The following is a 10638-nucleotide window of genomic DNA, read 5'->3' on the forward strand; positions in this document are numbered from 1 at the left end:
GTTCATGCTCAAAGCTGGCACTAAATAACAATTATTGAGGTTTAAAACTAATCCCGTAGGTAAATGTAGAGGTAGCATGCCGACGGCGATCACATCGACCTTGGAACCATTCCCGACGCGCATCGTCACCTCGTCCTTCGCCAGTCTCCGTTTATTCCGAAGCTCCTGCTTTGAGTTACAAATGTGAGCAACCGCACCGGTATCAAACACCCAGGAGCTACTACGAGTACTGGTAAGGTACACATCAATTAGATGTATATCACATATACCTTTAGTGTTGCCGGGCTTCTTGTCCACTAAGTATTTGGGGCAGTTCCGCTTCCAGTGACCACTTCCCTTGCAATAAAAACACTCAGTCTCAGGCTTGGGTCCATTCTTTAGCTTCTTCCCGGCAGCTTGCTTACCGGGCACGGCAAATCCCTTGCCGTCCTTCTTGAAGTTCTTCTTACCCTTGCATTTCATGAACTAGGTGGTTTTATTCACCATCAACACTTGATGTTCCTTTTTGATTTCCACCTCCACTGATTTCAGCATTGAATATACCTCAGGAATGGTCTTTTCCATCCCCTACATATTGAAGTTCATCACAAAGCTCTTGTAGCTCGGTGGAAGCGACTGAAGGATTCTGTCAATGACCACGTCATCCGGGAGATTAACTCCTAGCTGAGTTGTAGCGACCAGACCTCAAATAGTCTGATCTCTGTGCTCCGGTGTCATCCCTGGATCAGTAATGCTGACACCACACCTTACTCGGAGGATTTATAGCAGAGTAGCAATCACACACTTATTACATCGAGTGTCTCATAAGAGTACTTATTACAATAAATATGGCTTAAGGCCATCTAATAACGATAACAGCGGAAGGCTTGGAAGATAAGTGAGTCCATCAACTCCAACGGCATCATTGAGTATAGAACCATGACCTAAAACTCCTTAATCGTCGTCTGAAAAGTCTGCAACATTAACGTTGCAGCCCGAAACGGGTCATCACATGGAATATGCTGGCAATGTAACACATAGAGAGTAATGGAATGAAATAGCTATACTATATGCATATTTGGCTGGTGGAAAGCTCTATGGTTACAGTTTTGCGTAAAGCCAATTTTTCCCTACTTCAAAGGAATAAAATTTATTTATCTATCATGGTAGTTGTTAAACATTGATAATGGTTGACAGCATTCTCAATCCCAATTAAGCATCATCATTAAACAAACCCATCAAAATTAATTTTATAGTAACATGTTGAGATTCACATGATAATCCAGGTACTAGATACTCAAGATGTCCATAACCGGGGACACGGCTAACCATGATTAGTTTATTACACTCTGCAGAGGTTTGCACACTTTTCCCCATAAGACTCGATCGCCTCCGTTTGGTTTCTCGCACTACATGGCATTTGAGAAGACGGATGACCAAGACATAGTCTTTCAGAAGCGCTAGCACCTTACGATCGGGTAGACCGTACCACCTACATCCCCTACATCTACTAGTCTACCACTGTAAGAGTTTGCACAACTTAGTCAACTATGCTAGAGCCCATAATAGCTTGTGGCTGCACACGGAAGTTTCTAGTATGAATAGTCTCATGATCCCTTTGAGCCTGGGTGGCGGTCCAAAAGAAAACAGGCAAGTCCTGGAATACCCAGGTGCCTCAATCCACCCAGATGTGTGTTTAAGTTGCCACCTTGGATAAACCATTAATTCACAATCTCACATCTGGCATGGATATCACTCACCCAATCCACGTCTACTAGCATAGCATGGCATAATAAGTAAACGTAGAAGTAACTCCCAAAGGATTGATCGTAAACAGGTAATAGGTTCTACCTCAACTACTTCCCATCCCACAATTTAATTAGATCCTAGTCATGCAATATGTGAGAATTGATCTAATGCAATAAAACTGGGTAGTAGAAAAGGTATGATCAAAGTGTTACTTGCCTTGCTGATGATCCGCGAAACCTAACGATTCGAAGTAACAAGCGGCGCACACCGGTATTCTATCACAGACAAACAAACAAGCATACAATAAGTACTCATCTAATGCATAGGTAAAACTCAAATAAGAGATCTAACCAGAAGGTTCAACTTAAGAACTCCGGTTAGCAAAAAGAATCAAATCGAACGAAGCAACAAAAGTCAAACGGCGAAAGAAAACAACTTCGTTCTAGTAATCTGGATCTAGGGCAAATTTTACAGTAGCAAAATCTTGTTTAAGTTGGTTAAACGGATCGAAAGTTTCGAGACGAATCTCTAGGCGCTTGAATCGCCTGATTCCGATAAACGAGCGAAAAGTTATACTAAAATGAAAATCAGATCAGGAATCGCGATCAGAAAAATCACGGATTTAATCCGAGAAAAAGAAAAACAACGAACGCTCGCTAGAACGAACGAACGGACGAATCCTCGCTATTTAAATAAACCGGAAAAACCGAAACTAAAAAAGAAACCGTCGGAAAAACCGATGAAAAACCGATCTATTTTTTTTAAAAAAAACGATGGCACAGAAGTCGAGGCGGCGGCGAACCTTGGCGGCGGCGGCGGCGCGGTGGCTGGCGTTAGCGGCGCGGCGCGACGGCGGCGGCGCGTGGCGCGGGCGGCGAGGCGGCGGCGGCGGCTGGCGGCGGCGCGGGGCTGGGGCGCGGCGGCTAGGGTTTGGCTGGGGCTAGGGATGGGCCTCCCCCAGCTTATAAAGGCTAGCCGGGCCGGAGTCCTAGTCGGACACGGCCCGTAGGTCGGTTCACTTTTTTTTAAATTATTTCGCTCGGAAGAAAAATAAAAAGAAATACTAAACGGACTCCAAAAATTCCGAAATAACTTTTCACGGGCTTCTAAAATCAAGCCGCACAAGGTGAACATTTATTTGGGACCTAAATGCAACATTGAAAAACGCACATTTTTCCTAAATTCAAATAAAACACCGAAAAACTCCGAAAAAATCTTATTTGATTTTATTATTAAATCCTCAATATTTCTTTATTTTGGGAAAGTCATTTTATTCTCTCTCATATTTTTGTAATAGAAATAATTGATGTTAAAATAAATAAAATTAAATGATCCTATTCTCAAAATTTGAGAGAACTCAAATATGAAAATAACGAAATCCCCAACTCTCTCCGTGGGTCATTGAGTTGCGTAGAATTTCTAGGATCAACCAAAATGCAAAATAAAATATGATATGCATTGATGATCTAATGCATAACATGCCAAATTGGAAATTTGGGATGTTACAAACCTACCCCCCTTAAGATGAATCTCGCCCTCGAGATTCGGGTTGGCTAGAAAATAGGTGAGGGTGGTCCTTGAGCAAATCTTCCTCTCGTTCCCAGGTGGCTTCATCCTCTGTGTGGTGGCTCCACTGAACCTTGCAAAACCTGATAACTTTGCTGCGAGTAACTCGGCTGGCAAACTCGAGGATCTTAACTGGTTTCTCCTCATAGGTCAAATCGTTATCCAACTGAACAGTTTCCAATGGCACTGTGTCTCTCAACGGTATGTCATCCATCTCCGCGTGACATTTCTTTAACTGAGAAACGTGGAACACATCATGCACTCCTGACAATCCTTCAGGCAATTCCAACTTGTAGGCCACTTCTCCCATACGCTCCAAAACTCGATATGGTCCTACAAATCGTGGCGCTAACTTCCCTTTAACTCCAAAACGCTTTGTTCCCCGAAGTGGGGATACTCGAAGATAAGCTCTATCTCTGACTTCGTAAACTGTCTCCTTGCGTTTAGAATCTACATAACTCTTCTGTCTGGACTGGGCTACCTTGAGCCTATCGCGAATCAACTTCACCTTCTGTTCAGACTCTTTAATCAAGTCACGTCCAAACAACTGGCGGTCTCCAACTTCGTCCCACGATAACGGTGTCCTGCACATCCTTCCTTACAAAGCTTCGAAAGGGGCCATCTTCAAACTGGTTTGGTAACTGTTGTTGTAAGAGAACTCTGCATATGGCAAATTATCGTCCCAACTAGATCCGTAATCTAGCGCACAAGCTCTCAGCATATCCTCCAAAATCTGATTGACTCTCTCGGTCTGTCCATCTGTCTGTGGATGAAAAGCTGTACTGAATTCTAGCCTGGTTCCCAAAGTTTCGTGCAACTGCTTCCAAAACTTTGAGGTAAACTGGGTTCCTCTATCTGAAACGATACTCCTTGGAACTCCATGCAAACATACGATCCTGGTCATGTATATCTTTGCCAACTTAGCACTGGTGTAAGTGGTCTTTACTGGGATGGAATGAGCTACTCTCATCAATCGATCGACTACAACCCAAATCGAGTCATAGCCTGAACGAGTCCTGGGCAATCCCATGATAAAATCCATGCCTAGCTTATCCCACTTCCATTCGGGTATCGACAATGGTTGTAACAATCCTGCTGGCTTCTGATGCTCTACCTTTACTCTCTGACATACATCACAAACTGCTACATACTCCACAATATCCTTCTTCATTCCGGTCCACCAGAAAATATCCTTCAAATCCAAATACATCTTGGTATTTCCTGGGTGAATTGAATATGGTGAATCGTGTGCCTCTTGCAAAATCAACTTTTTGATCTCCGGGTCATTGGGCACGTAAACGCGGTCTTCAAACCATAGGGTGTCGTGCTCATCCTCACGAAATCCTTTAGCTTTTCCTTTGCTCAGTTTCTCCTTTATAGCGGCAATCTCTTTGTCAGTTTTCTGAGCTGCCCTGATTCTATCCATCAAAGTTGACTGAATCTCCAATGCTGCTACATAGCCTCTCAGTACTATTTCCACACATAGTTCACGAAGATTTTCTGCTAACTCCTTGGGTATTTCTCCCGTCATTAACGCATTGACATGGCTCTTACGGCTTAATGCGTCAGCTACTACATTAGCCTTTCCGGGGTGATAATGCAATTTCATATCATAATCCTTGATAAGCTCCAACCATCTCCTTTGTCTGAGATTCAACTCCTTCTAGGTGAAAATGTACTTCAAACTCTTATGATCCGTGTACACCTCACAATGATTTCCAATGAGGAAATGCCTCCATGTTTTCAAAGCATCCACTACGGCTGCTAACTCCAAATCATGCGTAGCATAATTCAACTCATGAGGTTTCAGTTGCCTTGAGGCATAGGAAACAACTCTCCCTTCCTGCATAAGCACTGCTCCAAGTCCTCGACGTGAAGCGTCGCAATACACCTCATAATCCTTGGTCTGGTCTGGCAAAATCAACACTGGTGGTAACCAAGCGTTTCTTCAACTCCTGGAAACTAGCCTCACATTCCTCTGTCCATATGAACTTGGTATCTTTCTTCAACAACTCAGTCATAGGCTTCGCAATCTTTGAGAAATTCTCAATAAATCTCCGGTAGTATCCTGCGAGTCCAAGAAAACTCCGGAACTCTCCAACTGTTGTTGGGGCTTCCCACTTGGTCACGGTATCTACTTTAGTGGGATCAACTCCTATACCTTCTCTAGATATAATGTGTCCGAGGAATCCTACTTCCTTCAACCAAAACTCACATTTGCTGAACTTGGCATATAATTGATGTTCTCTGAGCTTTCCAAGTACCATATGCAAATGCTCCTTATGCTCCTCTTCTTTCTTCGAGTAAACCAGGATATCATCAATGAACACTACGACGAACTTATCCAAAAACTCCATAAACACTTTGTTCATCATGTTCATAAAATAGGCAGGTGCGTTAGTCAGACCAAATGACATAACGGTATATTCTTACAGCCCATACCTGGTGGTAAAAGCTGTCTTCGGAATATCCTGTTCTCGAATCTTCAACTGGTGGTATCCTGATCGCAGATCGATCTTGGAAAATACCTTAGCTCCTTGCAATCGATCAAACAGATCGTTGATCATTGGTAGTGGGTACTTGTTCTTGATCGTTACTTCATTCAATCCTCGATAATCAACAACCATCCTTTATGATCCATCCTTCTTCTCCACTAGAAGTACTGGCGATCCCCAAGGCGAAGAACTTGGGCGAATATATCCCTTATCCAGTAACTCCTTAATCTGCTTCTTAATTTCTACCAAATCCCTTGCTGGCATCCTATATGGTCTCTTTGATATTTGCCCTGTGCCTGGCAATAGCTCAATCAAAAACTCAATATCTCTATCCGGTGGCATGCCTGGCAACTCTTCTGGAAATACTTCAGGAAAATCCCTCACCACTGGTACTTCCTCCTGCACAACTCCTGTTAGGCAATTTACTTGAGTCCTCTTTGGCACATGCCGGGATACATACTTGATCCTTCTCCCTTCTGGGGTGGTAAGCAAAATTGACTTACTAGCACATTCTATATTCCCTTCATACTTTGATAACCAATCCATGCCTAATATCACATCCAATCCTTGGGATTCCAATACTATTAGGTCAGAGGGAAAACATACTTACCAATCCTTAATGGTAACCGATCACACCATAGACTAGCCACATACTCTGCTCCGGGCGAGGTTACTAACATGGGTGACCTAAGGGCTTGGGTTGATAGGTTATACTTATCCACAAATCCCCTTGAGATGTATGAATGGGATGCACCAGTATCAAAAAGAACGAGTGCAGTAAATGACTTAACCAAAAACTTACCTATTACTGCATCGGGCTGAGCTTCAACATCCTCCACGCTAACATGGTTCACTTGTTCCCTGTTGAAAGGGTTCGACTTCTTCCCAGAACATCCATTGCCATTTTGGCCTTCAGGACATTCATTGGCATAATGTCTGGTCTTCTGGCACTTAAAACAAGTGACTTGGCTTAGGTCCTTCTTGGTTGGGGTTGAGGGGTTGGTGCGGTTCGGGCCGTTGCTTTCTCCATTGCCATTACCATTCTTGGTGCCATTGTGATTGTGCGAGCTACCTCCTCCATGGGTATGCTGAAAATGTCCTCCCGGTCTAGGGGTAAAACGTGGCTTCTGCTGAGCTCCTGAATTGTACTTTCCTTGTCCATACTTCCTCTTGCGATTCTCAATTTGCTGCTGCTTCCCTTCAATCATAAGAGCATGATCTACCAACTCCTGGTAGTTGTTGAAGGTTGCTACCATCAACTGCATGCTCAACTCATCATTTAGTCCTTCCAAAAACTTCTCCTGCTTAGCTGCATCCGTAGCGACGTCATCTGGGGCATAACGTGCTAGCTTACTAAATTCCTCCACATACTGGCCAAATGTCCGTCCTCCTTGGCGCAAGTTGCAAAACTCACGCTTCCTCATGGCCATAGCTCCTACTGAAACATGTGCAGTACGAAAAGCCTGCTGAAACTGGTCCCATGTGACAGTGTCGACAGGGAAAGTGGCTATGAAATTCTCCCACCACGATGCTGCGGGTCCTTCTAGCTGATGTGCGGTAAACTTCACCTTCTCCGCATCTGTGCATCCTGCTGTGGTCAACTCCCTCGCTGTCTTGCGGAGCCAATCATCTACTACTATCGGCTCGGTGCTACTAGAAAACACCGGCGGATTCAGCCTAAGAAAATGGGCTAAGTGGTCAATAGGTGGTGGTGGTGGTGGTGGGTTGTTGTTGTTGTTCCCTTGATTCTCATTCTGGACTAGCAACTGCATCAATGTGTTCTGCTGCTGGATCAACTGAGTGAGCTCCGGTGGAAAGGCAAATCCGGGGTCACGTCTCGGAGGCATCTGAGGATTTAGAAAAGATGAGATATAAGAATAGAGGGGGTCTAAAGAGAAAACACTACCCATATGCACATGAGGCAAAAGCAAACAATTCACTTCAATCAATCAAACAAGGGCATACAATCGATCTAACTATCACAAAAGTGCTCGGACTACTATATTTACATGGTGGACTACTACTACTGATGAGGTGGTCTACTAGAAATATTCTTCAGTTGCAGACTCCATGATATCTGCTCCAGCTTCATCAACATAGTCATCATCGCTACTATCTGGTTCTGAGTCGGTGCCATTGATGATGATGTAGTCTTCCGGGCTAATCTCCTTGGGTTCTTCGTCTTAATCTACTGGCATAGGGCCTCCCATAAATATTCCAATCTTCTTGATCAGGTCGTCATTCTTCTCCACCAATACTTCAATTTCCTCTTCATAATCTTCACGTGTAGCCTTGAGTTCTTCCTCCAGTTCCTTGGTTCTAGTCTTAGCCTTCTTCAGATCTATCATGTCGGCGCACATCTAGTCCTCCTCTCGTCGAATGTGCTGGTTTAACTCCTGGATAAAAGCTGCAATTGATCTATCCTTCCTGGTGCTGATCATCTCCCAGTGTTCATCTCGGCTCCCACAAATCTGGTAGATAGTATCCTTGAGATCCTTGCGGTAGACTTCTCCAATGCGTCCCATGGCGATGTGAGCTGCCATGCTCTTTCCTAGACTCCAAGTTGGTGCATCAAAAGAAAAACTCTATGGGCTCAGTGACTGGCATGAACGTCCTTCCTGGAACTTGAACTTGAATCATCCAGCGCTCTTCTTCAGGTAAAGTGGCGTTGCAGGTTCCGGTGAAGCTTGGTACTCCTGTGTTCAGATATCTAGTGACTTCCTTCAAGTGACGTCCAAAGGGTGTATCTTCATCTGGTTGCGTGAACTTGTTCCTTGCATCCGCCATCCTAAAGAGTAGAAAAGATGAGAGGTCTGAAGAGAAGAGAGTAAATAGTGATCTAGGTCTCTAACTTAGTGGTCGTGTCCTACAGTCAGTGTGTGCTCTGATACCATCTCTGTAGCGACCAGACCTCAAATAGTCTGATCTCTATGCTCCGGTGTCATCCCTGGATCAGTAATGCTGACACCACACAGTACTCGGAGGATTTATAGCAGAGTAGCAATCACACACTTATTACATCGAGTGTCTCATAAGAGAACTTATTACAATAAATATGGCTTAAGGCCATCTAATAACGATAACAGCGGAAGGCTTGGAAGATAAGTGAGTCCATCAACTCCAACGGCATCACTGAGTATAGAACCACGACCTAAAACTCCTTAATCATCGTCTGAAAAGTCTGCAACATTAATGTTGCAGCCCGAAATGGGTCAGCACATGGAATATGCTGGCAATGTAACACATAGAGAGTAATGGAATGAAATAGCTATACTATATGCATATTTGGCTGGTGGAAAGCTCTATGGTTACAGTTTTGCATAAAGCCAATTTTTCCCTACTTCAAAGGAATAAAATTTATTTATCTATCATGGTAGTCGTTAAACATTGAGAATGGTTGATAGAATTCTCAATCCCAATTAAGCATCATCATTAAACAAACCCATCAAAATTAATTTTATAGTAACATGTTGAGATTCACATGATAATCCAGGTACTAGATACTCAAGATGTCCATAACCGGGGACACGGCTAACCATGATTAGTTTATTACACTCTGCAGAAGTTTGCGCACTTTTCCCCACAAAGACTCGATCGCCTCCGTTTGGTTTCTCGCACTACATGGCGTTTGAGAAGACGGATGACCGAGACATAGTCTTTCAGAAGCGCTAGCACCTTACGATCGGGTAGACCGTACCACCTACATCCCCTACATCTGCTAGTCTACCACTATAAGAGTTCGCACAACTTAGTCAACTATGCTAGAGTCCATAATAGCTTGTGGCTGCACACGGAAGTTTCTAGTATGAATAGTCTCATGATCCCTTTGAGCCTGGGTGGCGGTCCAAAAGAAAACAGGCAAGTCCTGGAATACCCAGGTGCCTCAATCCACCCAGATGTGTGTTTAAGTTGCCACCTTAGATAAACCATTAATTCACAATCTCACATCTGTCATGGATATCACTCACCCAATCCACGTCTACTAGCATAGCATGGCATAATAAGTAAACGTAGAAGTAACTCCCAAAGGTTTGATAGTAAACAGGTAATAGGTTCTACCTCAACTACTTCCCATCCCACAATTTAATTAGATCCTAGTCATGCAATGTGTGAGAATTGATCTAATGCAATAAACTGGGTAGTAGAAAAGGTATGATCAAAGTGTTACTTGCCTTGCTGATGATCCGCGAAACCTAACGATTCGAAGTAACAAGCGGCGCACTCCGGGTATTCTATCGCAGACAAAAAAACAAGCATACAATAAGTACTCATCTAATGCACAGGTAAAACTCAAATAAGAGATCTAACCAGAAGGTTCAACTTAAGAACTCCGGTTGGCAAAAAGAATCAAATCGAACGAAGCAACGAAAGTCAAACGGCGAAAGAAAACAACTTCATTCTAGTAATCTGGATCTAGGGCAAATTTTACAGTAGCAAAATCTTGTTTAAGTTGGTTAAACGGATAGAAGGTTTCGAGACGAATCTCTAGGCGCTTGAATCGCCTGATTCCGATAAACGAGCGAAACGTTATACTAAAACAAAAATTGGATCAGGAATCGCAATCAGAAAAATCGCAGATTTAATCCGAGAAAAAGAAAAACGACGAACGCTCGCTAGAACGAACGAACGGACGAACGCTCGCTATTTAAATAAACCGGAAAACCTGATCTATTTAAAAAAACCAAAACTAAAAAAGAAACCGTCGGAAAAACCGACGAAAAACCGATCTATTTTAAAAAAAAAACCGATGGCACGGAAGTCGAGGCGGCGGCGAACCTCGGCGGCGGCGGCGGCGCGGTGGCGGGCGACAGCGGCAGCGGCGCAGGCGGCGGCACGCGGCGCGGGCGGC

Source organism: Triticum dicoccoides, chromosome 4A (assembly GCF_002162155.2).
Source record: "Triticum dicoccoides isolate Atlit2015 ecotype Zavitan chromosome 4A, WEW_v2.0, whole genome shotgun sequence".
NCBI classification, from domain to species: Eukaryota; Viridiplantae; Streptophyta; class Magnoliopsida; order Poales; family Poaceae; genus Triticum; species Triticum dicoccoides.